The sequence below is a fragment of the Piliocolobus tephrosceles genome, chromosome 1 (genome assembly GCF_002776525.5).
Source record: "Piliocolobus tephrosceles isolate RC106 chromosome 1, ASM277652v3, whole genome shotgun sequence".
Classification (NCBI taxonomy): domain Eukaryota; kingdom Metazoa; phylum Chordata; class Mammalia; order Primates; family Cercopithecidae; genus Piliocolobus; species Piliocolobus tephrosceles.
Window position 1 is genome coordinate 91,694,203 of NC_045434.1, and position 13,060 is coordinate 91,707,262.

General features: G+C 43.9%; 1 protein-coding gene across 1 annotated transcript in view; it reads right to left on the reverse strand.

Annotated features, from left to right (window-relative positions):
- The window catches only part of NUP210L (nucleoporin 210 like), a 157,353-nt gene that overhangs the window by 110,388 nt on the left and 33,905 nt on the right, over window positions 1-13,060 (reverse strand). The window lies entirely within an intron of this gene.

A 13,060-nucleotide genomic window follows, 5' to 3' on the forward strand; every position in this document is an offset into this window, starting at 1 on the left:
TGGCAGGTGCCTGTAATGCCAGCTGTCAGGAGGCTGAGGCGTGAGAATCACTTGAACCTGGGAGGTGGAGGCTGCAGTGAGCCAAGATCACACCACTGCACTCCAGCCTGGGCAACAGAGCAAAAATCCATTTAAAAAAAAAAAAAAAAAAGGCCCTTGGGCCTTGATTAAACATTTGGTGGCTGCCAGGTAGTATTTGATGCAGGCCTTAGGTGACACCCAGTGCCATGCTGGCTTCAGGTGTGACCCACTACATTCCCAGCTGTGATGACCATGAGCAGAGACTTCTTCTGCTTAAGAAAAGGAAATGGAAAAGTAAAGGGGACTTTGTCTTACATCTTGGGTACCAGCTCAACCATAGTGAGGTAGAGCACCAAGTGGGCTTCAGGAGTCCCCAGTTTCAGGTCTTGGCTCCTGGATGGCATTTTTGGACTTGCCCTAGGCCAGAGGGGAGTCTACTTCACTGAAGGAAGAGACGCAGGCCTGGCAGCATTCACAAGATGACTGAAGAGTCTTTGGACCTTGAATGAACATTAGTAGTAGCCAGGCAGTATTTGCCATGGGTCTGGGGCAGTGGTGCCCACAAGGAGAGACTCCTTCAGTTTGAACAAAGGAGAGGCAAGAATGAGAAGGGGACCAGGTGCGGCGGCTTACGCCTGTAATCTCAACACTTTGGGAGGCTGAAGTGGGTGGATCACTTGAGGCCAGGTGTTCAAGACCAGCCTGACCAATATGGTGAAACTCCATCTCTACTAAAAATACAAAAATTACCCAGGTATGGTGGTGCATGCCTGTACTCCCAGCTACTCAGGAGACTGAGGCAGGGGAATGAATCACTTGAACCAGGAGGCGGAGGTTGCAGTGAGCTGAGATCATGCCACTGCACTCCAGCCTGGGTGACAGAGTGAGACTACATTCCAGAAAAATAAATAAATAAATAAATAAATAGAGAAGGGCTTTATCTTGCAGCTTGGGTGCCAGCTTGGTCTCAGTAGAATAGAGAGCATCAGGTAGATTTCTAAGGTTCCTGACTCCAGGCCCTGGTTCCTGGATAGAATTTCTGGACCTGCCCCGGGCTGGTGAGGAGCTTCCCACCCTGAAAGGAAGGCCACAAGCCTGGCTGAATTTGCTACCCACTAACTGTACAGTCCTTGGGCCTTGAGTGAACACTGGCAGTAACCAGGCAGTGGTCACTGAAGGACTTGGGCAGGACCCAGTGCTGTGCTAGCTTTGGGTCTGACCCAGTGCAGTCCTAGTGGTGGTGGCCACAGAGGGGCTTGTGTAACCCCACCCCCACCTCCAGACAGCTTAGCAAGGAGAGAGAGAGACTGTTTGGGCAAAAGAAAGAGAAGGAACAAGAGTCTGCCTGGTAATCCAGGGAATTCTCCCAGATCTTACCCAAGACCATCAAAGCAGTACCTCCACAAGTCTGCAAGAGTCACTACATTACTGGGCTTGGGGTGTCCCCCAATGCAGATATGTACTGCATGACCAAAGACTTAGATCACAACACTCAATTCTCTTTGAATACTTGGAAAGCCTTCCCAAGAAGGATGGGTACAAACAAGTACATTGTTCAAAGACTACAATTAATACCTAACTTTTCAATGCCTAGACATCAGTGAACATCCACAAAGATCAAGACCACACAGGAAAACATGCCCTCACCAAATGAACTAAATAAGGCACCAGTGACCAATCCTGGAGTGACAGAGCTATATGACCTTACAGACAAAGAGTTCAAAACAGCTGTTTTGCAGAAGTTCAATGAAATTTAAGAGAAAGGCTGGGCGCGGTGGCTCAAGCCTATAATCCCAGCACTTTGGGAGGCCAAGACGGGCGGATCATGAGGTCAGGAGATCGAGACCATCCTGGCGAACGCGGTGAAACCCTGTCTCTACTAAAAAATACAAAAAAAAGAACCAGCCGGGCGAGGTGGCAGGCGCCTGTAGTCCCAGCTATTTGGGAGGCTGAGGCAGGAGAATGGCATGAACCTGAGAGGCAGAGCTTGCAGTGAGCTGAGATTACGCCACTGCACTCCAGCCTGGGTGACAGAACGAGACTCCGTCTCAAAAAAAAAAAAAAAAAAGAAATTTAAGAGAAGGATTTCAGAATCTTATCAGCCAAATATAACAAAGATATTGAAATAATTTTAAAAAGCAGAAATCCTGGACCTGAAAAATTCAATTAACATACTAAAGGCTGGGCGCGGTGGCTCAAGCCTATAATCCCAGCACTTTGGGAGGCCGAGACGGGTGGATCATGAGGTCAGGAGATCGAGACCATCCTGGCTAACACCGTGAAACCCCGTCTCTACTAAAAAATACAAAAAACTAGCCGGGGGAGGTGGCGGGCGCCTGTAGTCCCAGCTACTCGGGAGGCTGAGGCAGGAGAATGGCGTAAACCCGGGAGGCGGAGCTTGCAGTGAGCTGAGATCCAGCCACTGCACTCCAGCCTGGGCGATAGAGCAAGACTCTGTCTCCCAAAAAAAAAAAAAAAAAAAAAAACTAAAGAACGCATCACAGTCTCTCAACAGCAGAACTGATGAAGCAAAAGAAAGAATCAGTGAGCTTGAGGACAGGTTATTTGAAAATATAGTCCTGGGCCAAATGCAATGGCTCACACTTGTAATCCCAGCACTTTGGGAGGCCAAGGTGGGTGGCTTACTTGAGGCCAGGAGTTTGAGATCAGCCTGGCCAACACAGTGAAAGCCTGTCTCTACTAAAAATAGAAAGAATAAGCTGGGCATGGTGGCACACGCAGCTACTTGGGAGGCTGAGGCGTGAAAATCGCTTGAACCTAGGAGGTGGAGGTTGCTGTGAGCAGAGATCATGCCACTGCACTCCAGCCTGGGTGACAGAGTGAGATGCTGCCTCAAAAAAATAGAAAAGAAAGAAAATACAGTTAGGGGAGAGTAAAGAAAAAAATAATAGAAAAGAATGAAGATCTAAAAAAATGGCCACAAAATGGCAAATCTAAGAGCTACTGGCCTTAAAGAGGAGGTAAAGAGAGAGATTTAAACTACTGATACCTTGAGTAGAAAGACTAAAAGAACCTATAAAAAGGAATAACTACAACAGCTATTCAAGACATAGACGGTATAAGATATAAATAGAAACAACACAAAATTAAAAAGCAGGGGAATGAAATTAAAATGTAGAACTTTTAGTTTTTGTTTCTGCTTTGAGATGGAGTCTTGCTCTGTCACTCAGGCTGGAGTGCAGTGGCGTAATCTCAGCTCACTGCAACCTCCACCTCCCAGGTTCAAGCAATTCTCCTGCTTCAGCCTCATGAGTAGCTGGGATCACAGGCATGCACCACCACGCCCGGCTATTTTTTATATTTTTAGTAGAGACAGGGTTTTACCATGTTGGCCAGGCTGGTCTCAAACTCCTGACCTTAGGTGATCTAAGGTCATCCACCCACCTTGGCATTCCAAAGTGCTGGGATTACAGGCATGAGCCACTGCACCCAGCCTAGAGTTTTGATTAGTTTTCTCTTTGTTAATTTGTTAGTTTGTTTACACAATCAGTGTTAAGACATCATCAGTTTAAAATAATGAGTTATAAGATCTTATTTGCAAGCCTTATGGTAACCTGACAAAAATAAAACGCAAGAAATTAAAACATACCACCGGAGAAAATCACCTTCACAAAAAGGAATGCAGGAAGGAAGGACAGAAGGAAGAGAAGACCACAAAACAACCAGAAAACAAATTAAAAATGGCAGGAGTAAGTTCTTATTTATCAATAATAACGTTGAATGTAAATGGACTAAACTCTCCAATCAAAAAAGACAGAGTGACTGAATAGATTTTTTTTTAAAAGGCTGAGTGCAGTGGCTCATGCCTATAATCCCAGCACTTTGGGAGACCAAGGCGGGTGGATCCCCTGAGGTTGGGAGTTCAAGACCAGACTGACCAACATGGAGAAACCCCGTCTCTACTAAAAACACAAAATTAGCTGGGCATGGTAGCACATGCCTGTAATCCCAGCCACTCGGGAGGCTGAAGCAGGAGAATTGCTTGAACCTGGGAGGCAGAGGTTGCGGTGAGCCGAGATCACACCATTGCACTCCAGCCTGGGCAACAAGAGTGAAACTGCATCTCAAAAACAAAAACAAAAACAAAAACCCAATGATGTTTTTCTACAGGAAACATGCTTCCCCTGTAAAGACACATGTAGACTGAAAATAAAGAGATGGAAAAAGATTCCATGCCAATGGAAACCAAAAAAGAGCAAGAATAGCTATCCTTATATCAGACAAAATAGATTTCAGGACAAAATATAAAAAGAGAAAAAAGAAGGCCATTATGTAATGATAAAGGGGTCAATTCAGCAAGAGGATATAACATTTATAAATATATATACACCCAATACTGGAGGACCCAGATGTATAAGGCAAATACTAGAGCTTAAGAGAGCAATAGACCCCACTACATTAATAGCTAGAGACTTCAACACCTTACTTTCAGCATTGAACAGATTTTCCAGACAGAAAATCAACAAAGAAACATGAAACTTACTCTACAATGTAGACCAAAAGGATCTAATAGATATTTACAGAACTTTTCATTCAATGGCTGCAGACTACACATTCATCTCCTCAGCAAGAATGAGTATTCTTGATCATATTCAAGAATAGACTACGTTAGACCACAAAACAATTCTTCAAAAATTCAAAAAAATTGAAACTATGTCAAATATCCTCTCTGACTTAGTGGACTAAAACTAGAAATCAGTAACAAAAGGAATTTTGGAAACTATACAAACACATGGAAATTAAACAACTTGCTCCTGAATGACTAGCATATCAATGAAGAAATTAAGGAGATTTTAAAATTTCTTTAAAAAAAATGAAAATGAAAACACAACATAACAAAACCTATGAAATACAGTGAAAGCAGTACTAAGAGGAAAGTTTATAGTAATGAATGCCTACATCAAAAAAGTAGAGGTTGGGCACGGTAGCTCACATCTGTAATCCCTGCACCTTGGGAGGCCGAGGCAGGTGGATCACCTGAGGTCAGGAGTTTCAGACCAGCCTGGCCAACATGATGAAACCCTGTCTCTAACAAAAATACAAAAAATTAGCAGGGTGTGGAAGCACGCACCTGTAATCCCAGCTACTCAGGAGGCTGAGGCAGGAGGATCACTTGAACCCAGGAGGCAGAGGTTGCAATAAGCCAAGATCACACCACTGTACTCCACCCTGGGAAACAAGCAAAACTCTGTCTCAAAAAAAAAAAAGTAGAAAAACTTGAAAAAAACAACCTAATGTTGTTGTTGTTGGGTTTTTTTTTTTTTTTTTTTTTTGACGTGGTCTTGTTCCTGTTGCCAGGCCGGAGTGCTGTGGTGCGATCTCAGCTCACTGCAACCTCCGCCCCCTGCGTTCAAGCAATTCTCCTGCCTCAGCCTCCTGAGTAGCTGGGATTACAGGCGCGCGCCACCATGCCTGGCTAATTTTTGTATTTTTAGTAGAGACAAGGTTTCACCACGTTGGTCAGGATGGTCTCAATCTCTTGACCTTGTGATCCACCTGCCTTGGCCTCCCAAGGTGCTGGGATTACAGGTGTGAGCCACCGGACCTGGCCAAAGTATCTTGAAGAACTGGAAAAGTTGGCTGGACACAGTGGTTCATGCCTGTAATCCCAATACTTTCGGAGGCTGAGGCAGGTGGATTGCTTGAGTCTAGGAATTCAAGATCTGCCTGAACAATATGGTGAAACCTTGTCTCTATAAAAAACACAAAAATTAGGGGGGGCATGGTAGTATTCACCTGTATTCCCAGCTACTTGGGAAGCTGAGGCAGGAAGATCACTTAGGCCTAGGAGGTAGTGGCTGCAGTGAGCTGTGATCTCGCCACTGCACTCCAGCCTGGGCAAAAGAGCAAGACCTTGTCTGAAAAAAAAAAAAAAAAAAAACTACAAAAGCAAGAGCAAACCAAAGCCAAAATTAGTAGAAGAAATAATAAAGATCAGAGCAGAAATAAATGAAATTTTAAAAAATACAAAAGAGCAACAAAATGAAGAGTTGATTTTTTGCAAAGATAAACAAAATCGGCAAACCTTTAGCCAGACAAAAAAATAAAAAGAGAGATGACCCAAATAAGTAAAATCTGGTTGGCTGCGGTGGCTCATGCCTGTAATCCCACCACTTTGGGAGGCCGAGGCCGAGAGATCACCTGAGATTAGGAGTTTGAGACTAGCCTGGCCAACATGGTGAAACCCCATCTCTATTCAAAATACAAAAAGTAGCCAGGTGTGGTGGCAGGCATCTACAATCCCAGCTACTCAGGAGGCTGAGGCATAAGAATCACCTGAACCCGGGAGGCAGAGGTTGCAGTGAGCCGAGATTGCACCACGGCATTCCAGCCTGGGCGATAGAGTGAGACTCAGTCTCAAAAATTAGATAAATAAATAAAATAAGCAAATAATAAATAATAAAAGTAAAATCTGAGATGAAAAAGCAGATAATACAACCAATACCACAGAAATGCAAAGGATCATTAGGGGCTACCATGAGCAATTATATGCCAATAAATTGGAAAACCTAGAAGAAATGGATAAATTCCTAGACATATACAATCTCCTACCAAGATTGAACTATGAAGAAATCCAAAGCCTGAAAAGACTAATAACAAGTAATGAGATCGAAGCTGTAATAAAAGTCTCCCAGCAAAGCAAAGCCCAGGACTTGATGAATTCACGGCTAAATTTTACCAAACATTTAAAGAAGAACTAATTCTAATCCTACTCAAAGTATTTTGAAAAATAGAGGAGAAGAGAATACTTCCAAACTCATTCTATGAGGCCAGCATTACCCTGATACAAACACCAGACAAAGACATCAAAAAACAAACAAACAAACAAAACTACAGGCCAATATCCCTGATGAACATTGATAGAAAAACTCTTCACAAAATATTAGCAAACCAAACTCAACAACACGATATTTTTTGTTTTGTTTTGTTTTTTCAGACAGAGTCTCACTCTGTTGCCCAGGCTGGAATGCAATGGCACGACCTCAGCTCACTGCAACCTCTGACTCCCAGGTTCAAGCAATTCTCCTGCCTCAACCTCCCGAGTGGCTGGGACTACAGGTGCGCACCACCATGCCCGACTAATTTTTTTGTATTTTTAGTAGAGAAGGAGTTTCACCATGTTGGCCAGGATGGTCTCAATCTTTTGACCTTGTGATCCGCCTGCCTTGGTCTCTCAAAGTGCTGGGATTACAGGCGTGAGTCACTGCGCCTGGCCTCAACAACACATTTTTTAAAAGATCATTAATGGCCAGACACGGTTGCTCACTCCTGTAATCCTAACACTTTGGGAGGCTGAGGTGGGAGGACTGCTTGAGCCCTGGAGGCCAAGGCTGCAGTGAGCCATGTTCCTGCCACTGCATTCAAGCCTGGGTGACAGAGCAAGAACTTGTCTCCAAAAAAAATTGCTAAAATAACTAAAAGAGTATAACTGGAATGTTTGTAACACAAAGAAAGGATAAATTCTTGAGGTGATGTGATGGATACTCCGTTTACCCTGATGTGACTATTATGCATTGTATGACCATATCAAAATATCTCCTGTATCCCGTAAATACAAACACCTACCATGTACACCTAAAGATTAAAAATTACAGCACTTTGGGAGGCCAAGGCAGGAAGATCGCTTGAGCCCAGGAGTTCAATACCAGCCTGGGCAATATAGGGAGACCCTGTCTCTAAAAAAAGTTTAAAAATTAGCTGAGTGTGGTGGTATACACCTGTAGTCCCAGCTACTTGAAAAGCTCAGGTGGGAGGATCGGATGAGACCGGGAGGCAGAGGTTGCAGTGAGCTGAGGTTGCACCACTGCACTCCAGCATGGGCAACAGAGTCAGACCCTGTCCAAAAAAAAAAAAAAAAAAGGCCAGGCACAGTGGCTCATGGCTATAATTCCAGCACTTTGGGGGGTCGAAGCAGGTGGATCACCTGAGGTCAGGAGTGCGAGGCCAGCCTGGCCAACATGGAAAACCCTGTCTCTATTAAAAATACAAAAATTAGCTGGGCATGGTGGTGCACGCCTGTAGTCTCAGCTACTTGGGAGGCTGAGGCAGGAGGATTGCTTGAGCCCAGGAAATGGAGGTTGTAATGAGCTGAGAGTGTACCACTGCACTCCAGCCTGGGTGATGGGAGAGAAACCTTGCCTTAAAAAAAAAAATATATATATATATATATATATACACACACACATATATATATATAATTTTAAAATGTTAAGAAAAAGACTTAGAAGAAATCATTCCTTAAATATTTACATACACATGAACATATATAAACACATTATATATATATGTTATTCACTGTTATACATAATGTAATGGTACAGGTCTCTTCTATATACACACACACAAGGTGCTAAACATGTCACTCTACATTTTAAAATTTATTGAGCTCTTGAAAGCATCTAACTCCATATAGGAGGAGTCTGGCAAACTATGGCCTGTATACAACCTGTTCTTGTACAATGAGCTAAGAACAGTTTTTACATTTTTAAAAGTTGTAAAATAAAACAACAACAACCACAAAAAAGAATATGAGATGGTGACTATATGTGGCCTGTAAAGACTAACGTATTAGGCTGGGCGTGGTGGCTCACACCTGTAATCCCAGCACTTTGGGAGGCCGAGGCAGGCAGACCACGAGGTCAGGAGTTTGAGACCAGCCTGGCCAATATGGTGAAACCCCGTCTCTACTAAAAATACAAAAATTAGCCAGGCATGGTGGCACGTGCCTAGCTACTCAGGAGGCTGAAGCAGGAGAATCGCTTGAACCTGGGAGGCGGAGTTTGCAGTGAGCTGAGATCGCACCACTGCACTCCAGCCTGGACAACAGAGCAAGACTCCATGTCAAAAAAAAAAAAGGGGGCTGGGCACGGTGGCTCACACCTGTAATCCCAGCACTTTGGGAGGCCAAGGCAGGTGGATCAGGAGGTCAGGAGATCCAGACCATCCTGGCTAACACTGAAACCCCATCTCTACTAAAAATACAAAAAAATTAGTGGGGCGTGGTGGCAGGTGCCTATAGTCTCAGCTACTCAGGAGGCTGAGGCAGGAGAATGGCATGAACCCTGAAGGCAGAGCTTGCAGTTGGCCAAGATGGCGCTATTGAACCCAGGAGGTGGAGTTTGCAATGAGCCAAGATGGTGCCACTGCACTCCAGCCTGGGCGACAGACTCCATCTCAAAAACAACAACAACAAAAAAAACAAAACAAAAGACGAATGTATTCACTATTTGGCCCTTTACAGAAAAAGTCTGCCGACCTTTGACTTAGAGCACTTCCTCTTTCTTGATATCTTTTAAAAATATGTTTTGGCTGGGTGTGGTGGCTCATGCTTGTAATCCCAGCACTTTGGGAGGCCAAGGCAGGAGGATCCCTTGAGTCCTGGAATTTGAGACCAGCCTGGGCAACACGGCAAGACCCCATCTCTAAAAAAACAAAAATAAAAAATTAGACCGGGTGTGGTAGTTCACACCTGTAATCCCAGCACTTTGGGAGACCAAGGCGGGCAGATCACCTGAGATCAGGAGTTCAAGATCAGCCTGGCTAATATGGTAAAATCCCGTCTCTACTAAAAGTATAAAATTTACCTGGGCATGGTGGCGGGTGCCTATAATCCCAGCAACTGGGGAGGCTGAGGCAGGAGAATTGCTTGAACTCGGGAGGCGGAGGTTGCAATGAGCCGAGATCGTACCACTGCACTCCAGCCTGGGCAACAGAGCAAGACTCCATCTCAAAAAAAAAAAAAAAAAAATTAGCCAGGCATAGTGGTACACACCTGTAGTCCCAGCTACTTGGAAGGCTGAGGTGGGAGGATTGCTTGAGGTCAAGGCTGGAGTAGGCCACGATCGTGCCACTGCACTGAGCCTGGGCAAGAGAAATCCCATCTCAAAAATTAATAAATAAAATAAAATATCTTTTATTTTGTCATTTTTGCCACTTTCTGTGTTTCTTCTGCTAGTTCCTCCTCCTCTGCCTATGTTTCTTAAAGTGATATTTACATTACACAGGATCCATATGTTCTTCCTGGGAAACCTTACCCAGTCCCAAAGCTTCAGTGACTAACCATATGCAAACTCTCCAGCCCTAATCTTTCAGTTGAACTTCAGACCCCTATTTCCAATTAAAAGCATCCACTTGGATGCTACATAGGTGAATTTACACTAAATGCATCCAAAACTAAATTCATCATGTTTTCCATTTTTTTGTATTTTCTTTTCTTTTTTTACTTTTCTTTTCTTTTTTTTTTTTTTGAGATGGAGTCTCGCTCTGTCGCCCAGGCTGGAGTGCAGTGGCACAATCTCGGCTCACTGCAAGCTCTGCCTCCCGGGTTCACGCCATTCTCCTGCCTCAGCCTCCAAGTACCTGAGACTACAGGCGCCTGCCACCAGGCCTGGCTAATTTTTTGTATTTTTAGTAGAGACGGGGTTTCACCGTGTTCGCCAGGATGGTCTCGATCTCCTGACCTCGTGATCCGCCCGCCTCGGCCTCCCAAAGTGCTGGGATTACAGGCGTGAGCCACCACGCCCAGCCTCTTTTCTTTTTTTAAAGACAGGGTCTCACTCTGACCTAGGCTAGAGTGCAGAGGTGTGATCATAGTTCACTGCAACCTCAAATTCCTGGCCTCAAGTGATCCTCCTGTCTCAGTAGCTAGGACTACAGGCGCGTGCCACTACGCCTGGTTATTTATTTTTTTTAAGAGATGGGGGTCTTGCTTTGTTGTCCAGGCTGGTCTCAAACTCCTGGCTTCAAGCCATCCTCCTGCCTTGGCCTCCCAAAGGTGTTGGGATTACAGGTGTGAGCCACCACTCCTAGCCTCTTGCATTTTCTATCCACCCCGCTGGCAAAGTGAGAAACCTCCACATCATCTCTGTGGCTTTAAATGTTTCACTATTCCCTGCTCAAGTAGGCATCAAATCTGATTGAGCTTACCTGTTAAAAAAGATTCTCATTTTGTCCATTTCCAGCTATTCTCAATACCATTTCACCAGTTCAAGCTTAACTGAAGTTTTTGTCTTCACTTTCTCCCTTCAATCCATTCTAATCTACTAGTCTATAGTACCAGCAAGTATCTTTTGTTTTTTAGTATTATGGTTGTTATTGCCTGACTATAAAAATAATTAGATATCTTTCAGAACAGAGCCCTTACCATACCATTGACCTGTTAAAAGCCTGTATTGGTTCCCCATTGTCTACAGCAAGGATTGGCAAAGCTTTCTGTAAAGAGCTAGATAGTAAACATTTCAGACTTATTCAGGCTACACAGTCTCCGTGGTAACTACTAACTCAGCAGCTGGTAGCTTGAAAGCAGTCCCAGACAATATGTAAATGAATGAGAGTAGCTGTATTCTGATAAAAATGTATTTACCAAATAAGGAAGCACTCTAAATTTGACCCTTGGGCCTTACTTTTATTCCATCCTCCAAAAGTCTTGTTCAAGTTCCCACCTCTTTCACAATAGTCTCTGAGAGTCCCATACACAAGGATTTCTCTTTTACTAATAGCACTTACTGTACAATTCAAGTAGTTCTCAGTCATACAGGGCTTTAAAATATCTCACATATCATTTTCTTAAAATGTTATTTAACTTTTTTCATGTCAATATATCTTCCTAGTTAGACTTTAAATACTTTAAGATAGGGATTATGTGTTATGTATCCCTGGATGTCCAATAATACCTACGAGATAATAAATGTTCACTGAGTGATGGCAAACTGTTAAATCCTATAGAGAACAGCAACATATATTAAAAATGGGGCTGGGGCTGGGCAAAGTGGCTCATGCCTGTAATCCCACCACTTTGGAAGGCTGAGGTGGGCAGATCACTTGAGGTCAGGAGTTCGAGACCAGCCTGGCCATAATGATGAAACCCTGTCTCTACTGAAAACACAAAAAATTAGGCCGGGTGCAGTGGCTCACGCCTGTAATCCCAGCACTTTGGGAGGCCGAGGCGGGTGGATCACGAGGTCAGGAGATCGAGACCAGCCTGGCTAGCACGGTGAAACCCCATCTCTACTAAAAATACAAAAAATTGGCCGGGCATGGTGGCGGGCGCCTGTAGTCACAGCAACTTGGGAGGCTAAGGCAGAAGAATGGCGTGAACCCAGGAGGCGGAGCTTGCAGTGAGCCGAGATCGCGCCACTGCACTCCAGCCTGGTCAACAGTGTGAGACTCCATCTCAAAAAAAAAAAAAAAAAAAAAAAATTAGTTGGGTGTAGTGGCGGGTACCTGTAGTCCCAGCTACTCAGGAGACTGAGGCAGGAGAATTGCTTGAACCTGAAAGGCAGTGGTTGCAGTGAGCTGAGATCATGCCACTGCACTCCAGCCTGGGTGACAGAGTGAGACTCCATCTCAGGAAAAAAAAAAAAATGGGGCTGGGTACAGTGGCTCACACCTGTAATCCTTGCACTTTGGAAGGTCAAGGCAGGAGGATCACTTGAGGCCAGGAGTTTGGGACCAGCCTGGGCAACACAGTGAGACCCTGTCTCTACAAAAATAATAAATTAACTGTTTGGAGTGGTGCATGTCTGTAGTCCTAGCTACCTGGGAGGCCAAGGTGGGAGGACTGCTTGAGTCTAGGAGTTTGCGGCTGCAGTAGCTATGATCATGCCATTGCCCTCCAGCCTGGGCAACAGAGCAAGACTCAGTCTCAAAAAAAGAAAAAATAAAGGAGAAAAATAGGAAAATGGTTACATAATATACTAAAAAAGAGTTTTCAATCTTTTAGAAACAGATTGACAAACCGAAATACGACACTAGAGATAAAGTTACTATAAAGACCATTTAAAAATCATATGTATAACTATAACAAAAAAGTTAACGTGAAAATATTAAATATATGCTAAGCACTGGAGTAAACACTATCTCATTTAATCTTGACAACAAAGACTATACTTCCAGTGATCATTTCTATAGTTCATTACAAGGGAAGTTTCTCTGAACATGTAGAGCACTGTAACAAATGCTCAAAATGTTACCTATTACTATTTTCAGTTTTACATGTGTTTTTATAATTCGTATAATA